At 37.1% G+C, this 11,219-nt stretch overlaps 1 long non-coding RNA gene across 1 annotated transcript; it reads left to right on the plus strand.

Annotated features, from left to right (window-relative positions):
- The first annotated feature begins 3,746 nt into the window (after nt 1-3,746).
- Nucleotides 3,747-5,142, plus strand: LOC114822106 (uncharacterized). The gene is made up of 2 exons (XR_011577500.1): nt 3,747-4,073; nt 4,934-5,142. It is a non-coding gene; the product is annotated as an uncharacterized lncRNA (long non-coding RNA).
- The last annotated feature ends 6,077 nt before the right edge of the window (nt 5,143-11,219 follow it).

The following is an 11,219-nucleotide window of genomic DNA, read 5'->3' on the forward strand; positions in this document are numbered from 1 at the left end:
TCACTGTACCCTTTATTTTGTCCTTATCATTAAAACTCAAAGTTTTCAAGCCATTTTCATTAGTTTTCCTTTATTAAAATTCCTAATTCACCCTTGTATAAAACTTAAAAACAAAAAACAAAATCAAAATGTCTTTTTACACCCACTGTCACTTCCACCTCAAACCCCACCAGAGATTTGCTGGTGATTTTTCAAGGCAACTTCTGCCATCCATGGCAGCCCATTTACCTTTCACAAGCTTTGACATCTAACGCCTTCCATACAACACAAAGGTACCCTTGGTCGTGATTCTCCACGTCGCCGACTCTATAACACTCGAAAATTGTGTAGGCCCAAATTTGCTTTTGGCATTTGTCGGTTGAAGGAAGTGAGCAATAGAGAGGAGGAGGAGGAGGAGAATATAAGATGGATATAGAGAGAACGGAAAAAAAGCCTGAAAAGAGAAGACGCTGACACAAAAGATTCACCCGCCTCAATGAAGAAGATGCCGGAAAACAGCGGGCGTTGGTCGGGCTGATATGGGTTCATCTCCTTTCAATATATTTTTCTTATCTCACATTAATTTAGGGGTAAAGTGGAGAGTTTAATGGCAAAAATATTTAAGTTGGGTGTGGAAAGAAGTTTTTAGGGTTCAAATAAAATTTCCCATACTTTTATATCCCACGTCACATTGAAATTCAACGATCCAAATAGTTATTTTTCAACTTGCACCTCATAGATCATTCTTGTAAAATAAACATTTAATTGAGCTCACATAAATTGACAAAAACTATATTATAAGAAATATTGAAATTTCGTGATGACAATTAAATAGGTAAATAGTTTCAAATTGAATTGAATTTTTGCAATGGTGATCTATGAATCATGACTTACAAAATAGACGATTCTAAGCGTTGAAGAGTGAATCCCATAACTAATTCTCATTAAAAAAAAAAGAGAATCTCTTTCCTTAAAGCAAGCAGGTCAGTTAATAATTCAATCCAATAGTGGTGCGGGAAAGATGGGTTGTTAGGGTTTTCAAGTGCTCCATTATTCAATCCAACTAGCTATAGAAGCAATTCAGTGCGCCTGCTGTTTCTAGATGTAGATTGCTAACTTTGGACGGGTTGCATGAGTTCAATTATTAATTATTTTGCATAGAATGTGAGGCCCTTGTCTCCTATACCTTTGTTTTTCTTTTTTCTAGAAAGAAAAAAAAAGGATAAATGACATTTTACCCCTTCAGGTTTGGGGTCGATTTCAATTCCTTACATATTTAAAACATTTCACTGTCATACCTCAAGTACTATTTTATTTCAATATAATACATTCGTTACATTTTCCATTCATTGGTTTGTTAAGAGCTGATGTGGCTACCAAATTTATGACACGTGTCAAAAAAATAATTTGTTATGCATTTAAATATTAAAATATTTATCCTATATATATAAAAATAAAAATAAAAAACCCAGAAAACATTCCCCCTTGACCCACTCCTTCTCCTCTGTCCCACCCCATCCCACCTCATCCCACCCAACCCCCCATCCCACCTTCTCCGCAACCATCCATCCCACTCCCTCTCCTCCACTTTCTTTTTCTTCAGCGAGGATGTCGAGTTTAGTCTTTGTCCACCGCACACTGTCCAGGCTCGCCTCGCCTTGCTGTCCAAGCTTACGGCCAGATCCAAGCTCAGCTCGCCTTCCACAGTGCATCGCTTGAATGACTTGGATGCCCAGACTGCCTACTCCAATGCCTTGTTCGGACCCTCGGCGGAGGAGATTGTGTTCCGGGCCAGCTTGAGCATAAACGGCCCGAGATCCGGGTTGTCTAGGGAGGTATCAACGAGAATAGGATCCGGGGAAGCGGGTTGGGGCTTTTTGGATTGGGCGGGCGAGGGTTTGGATCGGGACGACAGTTTTTTGGTGTGGGGGGAAGGGGTTCCGGAAACCGGGGCGGGTTAGATTGCTAGGGCTGGGGATCCAGGACCGCGATTTGGGGCAAGGGTTACGGGGAAGGGGAAGGGGTCGGGGAAGGATTTTTGGGTATTTTTTATATTATTTTTATAGGGTAAATAGGATAAATATTATAATATTTTTAATGCATAAAGAATTATTTTTTTGCCACATGGCACAAATGTGGCAGCCACATCAGCTCTTAACGAACCAATGGATGGAAAATATAACAGATGTATTATATTGAAATAAAATAGTACTTGCGGTATGAAAGTGAAATGTTTTAAAGATATTGTATGAGATTGCAATAGACCTCAAACCTGAGGTGGTAAAATGTAATTTACCCAAGAAAAAAGGATATCTCATAGGTTTTTTTACCATTTCTTTTGGTGAGTAGCATTCATGTCGTTTTTCTCGTGTTCATGTCTTTTTGTGTCATACCTGATAACTTAACGGGTCATGTCGTGTAATACCCATTAAAGTAAACGGGTAATATGACCCGACCCGAAATCAACCCGTTAATATTATCAGGTAATATGACCTGACCCGTTACCCATTAAGAAAAATATATTTTAAATCAATAAAAATGAAAAACATAATTTGACCCCAAAAAATGTAAAACATAATACTAAGTTAGTGTATTTATACTAAATTTCAGAATTGACCCCTACATGAAAGTTGTAAAGCTTTTCATTATGAGTGATTACATTTTTAACACTTCTACAATAATAATAATAATTTTTTTTTTTTTTAATTTTGCACTCAAATAAAAAAATATTGTTCATGAGATTTGGAGGGTTTTAAAAATCTAAACGACCATGTAACTATCGTCTAAGCGTTGAGGATGCAATTATGAACATTTATTATGCTTTCACATCTTTTAGGCTTATACATTAATGATTATGAGTTTTGTTTATTTTGAACTCCCTTAAAAATACTATTCATGAGAGTTTGTATATGGTTTTAAAAATTCAAACGATCATATACACATCCTCAAAGCATACAGGATGTGACTACGAGCGTTTGCATATTTTTTGCACATGTAAATTAATTATTATAATTTTTTTTAATGTGTTTGGTATTTTTAAATTACTTGATATTTTTATTTTTAATGTGTTTTATGATTTTTAATCTCAATCTTTGCCTATAATGTCACAGCCCGTCCTAAATATATAATTTTCGACGATGTAAAATGACAGCTTTATCCTTGGACGGGAAAATGATAGTGTGTATGTGTGACATATTGAGACTTAGAGATTGTTTTGTGGTCTTGAATTGGTGACCACGTGGATCACACACACACCACACTTACTCATTCTCTTTTCTTCCCGTGCTCTCTCTCCTTTCTCGGACTCTCTCTCTCTCTCTCTCTCTCATTCTTCTTGTACGGACAAACACCAAGGACCTCTCAAACCTCACTGATCGAGGAAGAAAATGGTACCATTGTGTTTGTGAAGCCCAGACGAGTCGATTGGTACCCATTTCAGGTAAGGATACCTTTGAAATCCCTAGTTTTTCATAACCCCCGATTGGTGCACTGTTCATGCACACGTAATTATGGATGTTTTTGGGAATTTGAAGCTTGTAGGAAGCTTAGTGAGGTCCCAAGGAAGCCCGGAGTGCTTCGTTTGAAGGTTTTAGAAGTCAGGATAGTGTGGATGAAGTTTGGCCGATTTTCTTGGAATTCTCCGGTGAGATTCTGTGACTTTTAGAACTTTAAATTAGTATGATTGTGTTCTACAAGTTAAGAGCTTCATTTTGGTATAAAATACGTGAAAAATGGTGCAAAGACAAGCGAGAAATAGGCAGTTGCAGGTCTGCCAAGAATCCGGTGCCAGTGACACAGTTTCGGCATATGGAGGTTAAAGGTGATGTGCGTGAGGGCACGTGAGGCCGTGCCCTCCCCTGGCGCGTGAGTCACAGAAAAATTTATCTAAAAATATCACGATGTTCGGGAGGTTGTGTAGGTCACGTTGGTATATTCAAATACCAAAATTGAGCAATGTATGAGAAATTATTAGCTAGTTTTGCCTATGTGCTTTAAAATAACGTTTTTATAGTTAATTCGCATATATATGAGACTTATCACGAGGACGAGCGTATCCAGGGGCGACTCGGGGGTTACGACCAGTCGACATAACAGTGAGTGGGCTTTTGTTTTCAGTATATATTTATATACTTGTTATATTTCCCAGAAATGCATTTTAAGGAAAGTATGCTATGAAAAAATATGCCAAATGCTTTTATATTCTGAATATGCATTTCATGGTTGCATATATATATATAAATGTGGTGTTGTGGAGGCACAAGTTCAGGTAATTTATGTTTGATTATGTGAATCATCGATTATATGATATGTGATGAATTGATGTTGAGCTCATAAAACTGCACCTAGGGTGATTGTGATGTAACCAGAGATGTGAAGTACATACCTGTTTATTTATGTCACCTCCCGCACTATATGCTCATATTGGATCCAACTTAAGTGTACAGTCTTGTCATACAGACCTTATTTATCGTTCTGACTCATAGGTGACTAGCGATTTATCACCCGACTATTATGAGAGAATAGAATTGAGCATAATTATATTTCACTCAATCTTGTCGTACAGACCATTTTTAGTGGTTCCGACTTATGTGCAGTATATTGCCGTATAGGTCATTGTAGTGACTTCGGCTAGATTGACTTTTGAACTATGAATTCAGCCATACAGACTACCACAAGGGTTCCGGCTAGCATATCATATTTCTATGAAATCATTCTTACCTGGATTGTTTACTTTGTTATATTTTGGCATGGCATACATTTGAATATGATTATGTGAAGCATAAATTGAATTGATATGATTTCATGTATATATAAATTATGTATATGCTTATATCTTGATTCTAGGAAAATTTTACATGTTTTACAGCGAGGGGTTAGTATGTTGACAAAAGAAAATGATTTTGTAAAACATTTGTTCTTGCCCACTCACGTTTTCAGTTTTGCGCCCCTCCAGGTTTTAAGTAAGCTTGCTGTTGGTGGCTTGAGGACATCGACAGTTCTGATTTATCCAAATAATAGTAGGACATTCTCGTTACTGTATAACTAGTACTTGTCCTACTGGACTGCACCTAGACTTTATGCTCTGATTAAGAGTGTTCACTCTTGTAACTAACTCCTATCACTTTCTGTATAGTAGTGCACTCTAGTAATTTGGTTCTTAATTATTCGTATAATTCTTATCTTTATTGCTTCCGTACTGTGCACATGGCTACGTGACTCTCATGTGACGGCCAGCATGCCTTGATCTCGGTTGGGATGTGTCATATAATATACTATAAAAATAAATTAATAAATAAATAAAACTTAAATTTTAAAATTTATATAGAATAATAATTAATAAACAATATATACATATTCATTATATCTATTGTATTTTATAGTAAGTTTTTTTAGTAGTTTAAATTAAAATCATCATAATAACTTTTTTCTTATCTTGTCGAAACAGGTTAATCGCATGTCACTCTCGTGTAAACCTATTTAGGCAAAAGCATCTCCACCCCTAAAAAAATGCGCTGGCAGCCAGTCTAAAAATGCGCTGGCACAAACGATCTCCACCCCTACAAAATGCGCTGGCACCTAGCCCATTTAATTTTTTTTATAAAACAATAAATAAATAAAATAGTTTTAATTTCGGATAAGATTTTTAACCAATCTCGTCACGCCACGTGTCATTATCCGAACGTACTATTTTGTGAATAGATTTCCGCTAAGATTTGCAACTAATCCCGATGCACCACGTGTCACTATCTGTTTACAATAATTTAGTCAAGATTACGATAAGATTTTCAACCAATCCCGTCGTGCCACGTGGCATTGTCCAGAACCCCATCTTTTTTTTTGTCCATATAAACTCTACATCTCTACATCCATCCTCACACCAAACTTAATCTTTCTTTTTAGCTCAGAATCCTTCTTCATCGTTTTCAAATCTTGAGTTTTTTTTACAATGTCTTCTTCAAGGAGAGTGCATAAAAAATTTGTGGAGCAATAGAAAAGATTGTTGGCACAACAAGAAGAATTGATTAATCTCGAGGAAGGTGGAGGTGGAGGTGGAGGTGGAGATGAGACTTTCGCAATGGAGGAGGACTCGGATGATGACCATAGAAGGCAGAGGGCCTCACATTCCCGCCGTGTCATGGAAGCTGTGGGTCAGATAGCCAAACCCAGATGTGCCGCAAACTTCGATAGAAAAAGGGAAAGACGAGGTAAAGATCTCTTGGAAGATTATTTTATTCCCAACAGCATATTCCCTGATCATGTTTTTAGACGTCGTTTTAGAATGCAACGAAGTTTGTTCAACAAAATCATAAGTGTTATTTGCAACCATGATCCATATTTTATGCAAAAAGAGGATGTTTTTCGTGTTCTAGGTCTTCTTCCAGAGCAAAAAATTATGGTTGCCTTGCGAATGCTTGCATATGGAGCATCTGTAGATCAAGTGGATGAGATCGTGAGGATGGGAAAAACAACTGTTCTCGAGTCCCTTATGCGGTTTTGCTCTGCAATTAAAGCTCTGTACACCAATGAGTACCTCCGGAAACCCACGCCTAGGGACATGTAAAGGCTTCTAAGGAAGGGTGAGATGCGAGGCTTGCCTGGCATGATTGGAAGCATCGATTGCATGCACTGGACTTGGAAAAATTGTCCAAGTGCGTGGCAAGGAGCTTATGGCGACAAAAAAGAAGCGAAAAGTATCATTTTGGAAGCCGTGGCTTCATTTGATACATGAATTTGACATGCTTTTTTTGGTGTTCCAGGAGCTCAGAATGACTTAAATGTGATTGCTCAATCTCCAGTGTTCGACGATCTGCTGCAAGGAAAATCGTCGAAATGCACATATTGGGTTAATGACACTAAATATGACGGACCATACTACCTTGCAGACGGCATTTACCCAAGGTGGGCTATGTTTGTCAAAACAGTGCCATATCCACAGATTGAAAAAGAAAAACACTTCGCAAAATGTCAAGAGGGGTGTAGGAAGTAGGAAGGATATGGAACGTTGTTTTGGCATCTTGCAAGCTCGTTGGGCAATTGTCAAAGCTACAGCTAGAATGTTTGAAGTCGAGGCTCTTTGATCCATCATGATGACGTGTATTATTCTCCACAACATGGTTGTGGAAGATGAGTATGGTTATGATGTCGTCGATGATTATGAGCCGAATCCGATGAACAACTTAAGAACATATATCTACTGTGCTCATGACCGGGGACCGAAGATCCCGTGCAACATGAGCCGTTGGAACAGGATGGACGTTACAATGAATTAATCGTTCAGCGGTACACTGATGTGCAAGAGCCATACTGGCACGTAACGTGCCAGAATGACTTAATTGAGCACCAGTGAGGATTGCATGAAGGCGAAGATAATTAAAATGAGGCTTGTGGTTGAAGAATAAAGTGTATTTTTTTAAGTAATCTTATTTAGTGTGTTTTTTTTTTAAGTTTATATGGTGAGGTTATGTAATTTTATTTGGTGTTTTTTTTAAAGTTTATTTGGTGAGTTTAATGTAATCTTATTTGGTGAGTTTATGTAATCTTATTTGATGTGCTTAAATAAAGTACAAAAAATAAATTTAAAATTGCATAAAGTTCTAAAAATAAATAAAAAATTACATTAAAAATTACATAAGAAACTAAATAAAGTTCTAAAAATAAATAAGAAATTACATAAAAATTACATAAGAAATTAAATAAAGTACTAAAAATAAATACGAAATTATACAAAGTCTATGGAGCTAGGATATGTGGTGCTAGGATCTTCGTTACTAGGATTTTTGTAGATATTGTTTCGGTATCTCTTGCACGCCTCCTTTGCACGACCTCTTTTTTTTCCAATGTCCAAAAATATTTTGAATTCAGAGACAGTCCTATTAGAGGCTTGTTCATAATGTCACGATCTGCTTGAGCCATCCTTTCTTCTCTAAGCATCTCATTTTCTCGATGAAGTGCTTCTCTAATCATCTCATTCTCTCGATTAACTATTTCTCTTTGTCTCTCAGCCGCCGCATCATAGACCTCAGTAGCTGCTATTATTGCCGCCATAGCAGCAACTTTTTCCTCATCTCTAGCCTTTTCACGTGCTATGTTCAGTTTACCTTGGCGAGCAAGTTCTTCCATATATTTAGTGTAGTCATTTTTGGAAGAACTACATTTTTTCTTTGATGCCTTTTTACCTTGAGGCCTGAGGGACTAATGAGTCGGTTGGGTCTCCGACACTTGTTCAGGCATCCCTTACATGTCTTCAAATGTGTTGGCTTCTTGTTCGGCTGTGTCTGCTTCTGGCGAACTGTGTAGACCTATGTCGTGCATGACAACTTCTGGACCAGTTGCCACAATTTTGTATCTAGGGCAATCTTTGACAATTTGCCAACATTCCCATTTGTTGAATGATTTGTTTTGGTTCTTTGCATTGCAGAATGCTTGTGCTTGTAATGTCTATAAAAATGTAGGATGAGATAGTATTAAAAAATGCAGGTGGAATGCATATAAATTACATAAGAAATTACATAAAAATTACATAAGAAATTAAATAAATTAAAATATGGATGCGGGTGGAATGCATATAAATAAATAAAAATATTGTCACCTGATCCGCTAAACTTGTCCCACTACGCAGATTACCAGAAGCATGAGAGATGGCGTTTTTCCAACAAGTAAAGGATGCGTTGAGTTTTTTCCAACGACCTTGAAGACCTTGACTAGTTCTGGCGTCTTTTCCATGTACATCGCAAAACATTTTTGTAATTTTACTCCACATTTCTAGCTTATCCATCTCATTACTCGTAATCGGGTCATGAGTAATGTGAACTCAACATTCACACAACGTAACATCTTCAATGAGCTTTCACGAAGTCATTTTTTTTCTCTCAAAGTGTACAAAATATTGAAATGTGATGTAAGAAAGTGGAAGATATTCCAATCCAACAACCAAATAGCTGCCACATGGCTAACGGTCATAATTATGACCGTTGGGCCTTTTTTGGGGGGGGGGGGAACGTGGACCGTTGACCTGTGATCAGACGGTCCAGTTTAAAAGTGAAATTCAAATTTTTTTTTACCATTGGAAATCCAACGGTCTAGAAAAATTAGCCGTTGGAAATCCAACCGCAAAGAGAGGGCCATGTCGCCATGATCCAGGTGATGGGTGAGTGCGCTGACAAAGGGCCCCGCCGCTTGCATTCCTGTCTCCTACTTGCGCCTACTCGCAAGTGAAAGCCACGCGCAAGCCAAATAGGCTGGTCCCTAGGTTAGTAAAAAATGGGCTGGTCTGTTGCCTGGCTTGGGCTGGGTGCGAGGCTAGTTTGTGTGCTGGAGTGGATTCACTGACCCCCAGCTTGGTTTTTTTACTGGGTGCTGGCACATTTCACCTCCGGTGGAAGTGCTCTAAGAGAGTTGTCATAACCACGAAAACTCTTCTTGTCATGGTGAAAAAGTGACCACAATCCGAAAATGAAGATAGTTAACAAATTAGGGGGAAACTTGAAGAAAAATAAAGAGAATTGACTGCAAGTTGTATTACTGTTGAACTTAAAGTTAAAGACAAAAGTGTGCTTCAAATATATTTTTCTTTATTGTTCTCTCTAGAGGTTAGGTTTTTAAGTTCTACCCCAAGACCCGAAGTCTTGAATAATCATGATCTATTTAAAAGGGAAGGTGTTTAAATTCTTGAGAAAGATTGATCATAAAACTTGCTGTCAGCTATCTAATGCAAACAAGCATTTTAAAATTTTTGGGCTACGATTCAATCTCATTAAAAACCAAAGAAAAATTTCAACTTGGATCATGTTTTTTCTTGGAATGACTACCATTTTTGTCATCAAAACATTGTCTACATCTCTTCCCAATTTTCCTCTTTTTTTTTTCCTCTCTTCTTTTGCTATATGTGGCACATAATATATGAAAAATATTCTTTTATTGAGATTGTAAATTAAACTATTAGTTAAAATATATTTAAATATAGTTCAGATTCATAATATTGGACCACAAAATCACTGCCAGAGAGATTACCTACATATTATACCTAACACAATATAAAGTAAGATTTATTATATTTTACCCAGAAAGCCAGAAGCCTATTCCTAAATACTGTGTAAACGCGGCAGAATGTAAGAAAGAAGTCACTTGCGTGGCTAACTGGGATCTTGAACTTGGCGCAAATTTTGTGCAGAAGAGTTAGCTGCAGCAGAAATGAATCATCTTCGGATCCCTTTATTCTAATCTACAAAATCAGAGGATCTATACCATTGAAATTTGATCTAATGGCTACAAACATGGGTCCACTTTAAAAGTTATAATAACTTTGGCCGTTGGATCAAATTTCAATGACACGAATTTCCTAATTTGGTGAATTAAGAGGAAGGGATCCGAAGAGCAGCATCCATTTCCAGCTGCAGCAGCCACATTTTCCGACTCATGCAGGCTTAGGCGCTTAGCTAGTTCATATGATTATTATATTTAGAGTAAATTGTAGCTATGGTCCCTTAGAGCAACTCCACCGTCGGAGCCCTCCCCCAGGCAATCCACTATTCAATCTACCTTGTGAACAGTAACTGCCCTTGATGAACAGTAACTGCCTTTTGCATCTCCACCGTTGCACTTGAATATCCTTGGCAATAGGCAATAAAATAGTATTAATTTTGTTTTACAAAATAATAGTAAATAAATTTATTTGTAATTTCGGATAAGATATTATAAATCGTTCTTGTTGCGCCACGTGTCATTTACCCAAAACGACTATTATTGGTCATAGATTTCGATAATATTTTTATCCAATGTCATCGTGCCACGTGTCGTTATCTTTTTAGAATCTTTCAGGACAGATTTCAATCAGATTTAAAATCGTTCTCATTGCACCATGTGTCATTATCCGAAAAAATAATTACTAGTGATGGATTTCGATAAGATTTTTATCCAATGTCGTCGTGCCACGTATCGTTATCTTTTTAGAATCTTTTAGGATATATTTCGATCAGATTTTTAACGAATGACGACATGCCACGTGGCACCATCTACAACCTAATCATTTCATAATCCTCCATATAATCCATCATCCATCCTTTTAAATCTCACACCAATTTTCTCAATATCTCTATCATTATTCATAGTTTCTGCTTCCTTCTTCACCAAATCAAAATTTGTATCATTATTCATAGTTTTTACTTACAATGTCTTCTTCTTCAAGCATGATGTGGGAAATCGATCAAGAAGAGAAATAATTGTTTAACCAATCTAAAGGA

Source organism: Malus domestica, chromosome 16, assembly GCF_042453785.1.
Source record: "Malus domestica chromosome 16, GDT2T_hap1".
Taxonomy (NCBI): Eukaryota; Viridiplantae; Streptophyta; class Magnoliopsida; order Rosales; family Rosaceae; genus Malus; species Malus domestica.